General features: G+C 37.2%; 1 protein-coding gene across 1 annotated transcript in view; it reads left to right on the plus strand.

The window, feature by feature from the left end:
* Positions 1 to 3,084, plus strand: part of nf2a (NF2, moesin-ezrin-radixin like (MERLIN) tumor suppressor a) — a 34,774-nt gene that overhangs the window by 2,336 nt on the left and 29,354 nt on the right. The window lies entirely within an intron of this gene.

Raw genomic sequence — 3,084 nt, forward strand, 5'->3', positions numbered from 1 at the left:
TTTGCACTAGAAAGAAGAGGAATGAAGGTCAGTGAAATAGTGAGGTTACAAGGAGCAGAGGTGGTGAAGGTGCAGGAGTTTAGGTACTTAGGATCAACTGTTCAGAGCAGCGGAGACTGTGGAAGAGAGGTGAAGAATAGAGTACAGGCAGGATGGAACAGCTGGAGAAAAGTGTCAGGAGTGATCTGTGACAGAAGAGTGTCAGCTAAGGTGAAGGGAAAGGTTTACAGGACGGTGGTGAGACCAGCCATGATGTATGGTTTAGAGACAGTAGCAATAGGCAGAAGACAGGAGGCGGAGCTGGAGGTGGCAGAGTTAAAGATGCTAAGATTCTCTTTAGGAGTGACAAGAATGGACAGGATCAGGAATGAGGTCATTAGAGGGACAACACAGACAGGAAGGTTTGGAGAAAAAGCTAGAGAAGCCAGATTGAGATGGTTTGGACGTGTGCAGAGGAGGGACAGTGGATACATTGGTAGAAGAATGTTAGAGATGGAGCTACCAGGTAGGAGAAAGAGAGGAGATATATGGATGCAGTGAGGGAGGACATGCAGATAGTTGGAGTCAGAGTAGAAGATACAGAGAACAGGGAGAGATGGAAATCAATCATCTGCTGTGGCAACCCCTGAAAAAAAAGGGACAAAGCCATAAGAAAAATAACAAAGAAGATATATACTGTATATATAAATAACTGTTTTTAAATTTGTATAATATGTTTTGTGACTAACCCTAATGATGGAATTATTGAAATGTAAAAATGACAAGAGAAGTAAAACTCAAAATTTAGCTTCGTAGAGTTGGTGGATTTCAGAAATAACTGTGCGTCTTGATTGTGGCTTGTAGAACGTGTGATAATTGTGTCAACCAGAGTTTCAGTTGTTGACTTACTAACTGCCATGAGTTAAGATGGTATTTAACACCAGGTGTTTCAGGGAAACTGTTTTCTGTTCTATTTGTAAATGATGTGTATGAGAGAAAAATAATAATAAATCGATGGACGATTGTATTATTGGATACAAATTAGGCATATTGTCTCCTCTCAGAACTTTTGATATCTGTTAAATTAACATGATTAATTTAACAGTTCTGAATCAAGTACTTTATATATTTTTTTACACTGTCTTTTTCTATGGACATCTGTATAATGTTAAAAAATGCTAAAATATATTCTAAAATGATTTAAGCCATTTTCTACGCCATCTATGGAGTAATGTGGGCATTGCAGGGAAAAGGCAGAAGTATGATGATCATAGAAATTATTAACATATTTTGGACACGTTTGGCGGGCCGAATTTAAAAGCCAAATGAGCCACATCCGGCCACTGGGCTGTAGTTTGCCCATGCCTGTCCTAGATCCATCTGAAAACTTAAACATGCTAAAAAAGTCTGGGGTTCTGTTCAGCGAGTGGGCAGATGTTATATTTCTTTTTTTTTCTCCTACATGATGAGCTTTCTTGTAAGTGTAGTTTTCTGGGCTCGTAAATGAATGTGTCACCTTTTTAGAATTGGATTAGCCTTGAAGACTGTTTGAAAAAAAAAGTGTTAATGAGTTTTTCAAATGTGATTTTTTTTTTTTTAATGCAGTTTACTATCCATCCCTGTGGTTTTCACACTGTACAGTCCACAAAGGGCACAATGTCTATGGTCACTGACTTTCTCTGTTTTTCTCTCTTTACTTTTTTTTTTGTTCCCATCTTGATTGTGTGCAGCCATGTGGAATCAATGTGCAACCTATTACCACTGCCCTTTCTCTACACTTAATTTTCTCCAGGGAATTCCTTAGCACCGTTCTCACACGAGATGAGATTTGTAACTGTGCTTCCAATGTCCAATCCTACCAGCCACTTTTATCAATTACTAATTAAGCTTTAAAGGCTTATTTAACTCAGTTAATGACTGATTTCTTTCTTGGGATGCTCAGCTATTATATCGTCTTCAAACCTGGCTCGATGTGTAGGTTTGGCAATGCAGCGTCGGGCGTAATTCAGCTTTTACAGCATTTACTTAAAAAGCACAATCTGTATCACTCGTCAATTAAGAGTGTGACTTCTCATGTACAAAAATAAGGATGATTTAAAAAAAGTTTTACAATAAGAAATGGACACCGCATCACATAAATGAAAAAGGCGATTTGTTTTCTTTTTCTGTTTTTTCAAAAAATAGTATTTTCTCTTGGAAAACAATACTTTTGTAATTTAAACAGAATGAAAACTAATTAGAAACAATTAGATTAGAAAATGAATGGGTTAACTGCTATAAATAATTTGTGTAATAATAATAATTTGTGGAGGCTTCAACTTCATGTCAGATGCCCAGCTTGTGTCAGAGCCAACATATGTCTACAACTGACAAGCTGAGTGAGTCTATGTTAGGGACTGAGGACCTGTTAATATTGTTGAAGACAAAAACTCCATAACAATTATAAACAAAACTCTCCACACATTCTACAAGACACATTTTCATTTTTACATATGATTTTTTCCCCAAAAAAACTAGTGTTTGCAACTCTTGACACTCCTGTTGTCATTAAAGCCTATGAAACCAATAGCTAACTTTTTTTTTTCCTTATGTATAATATACCTTAAGGCTTCTTTTTCCCCACGCTTCTGTTAATTCCATTAATGTCAGGAGACGGCCTCTATTAAGATAGTGTCACATGCATGACAGTCGGATCAGTGTTTAGCGTTCATTATCTCAGGTCTTTATAGACAAGAAAACACACAGCTCGGCCTTGTGCCTCGCACCCTCACCTCGTTAGATAAAATGACCCGTTCACATCACCTTGGCCTGTGGCCAATGTTTGCAGCAGCATTGTCTCATTTGTAAACCAGATTGTAGCTGCAGTCTCTTAGCTCTTGTCACTATTAGGGTCTGTCACCTCTGTCTCCACACCATAGTTAGTTAAAAAAAAAGAAAGAAGGCGACAGCATGGCTTGTGTGCTAATGATGTGGTGTATAGCATTGGAATAGACAAACCTTATAGATGTAAATATGTATATACACACACATACATATACGTATATATATATATATATATATATATATATATATAGAGAGAGAGAGAGAGAGAGTGAGTATCTGTCT

This window comes from Cynoglossus semilaevis, chromosome Z, assembly GCF_000523025.1.
Source record: "Cynoglossus semilaevis isolate Cse_v1.0 chromosome Z, Cse_v1.0, whole genome shotgun sequence".
Taxonomy (NCBI): Eukaryota; Metazoa; Chordata; class Actinopteri; order Pleuronectiformes; family Cynoglossidae; genus Cynoglossus; species Cynoglossus semilaevis.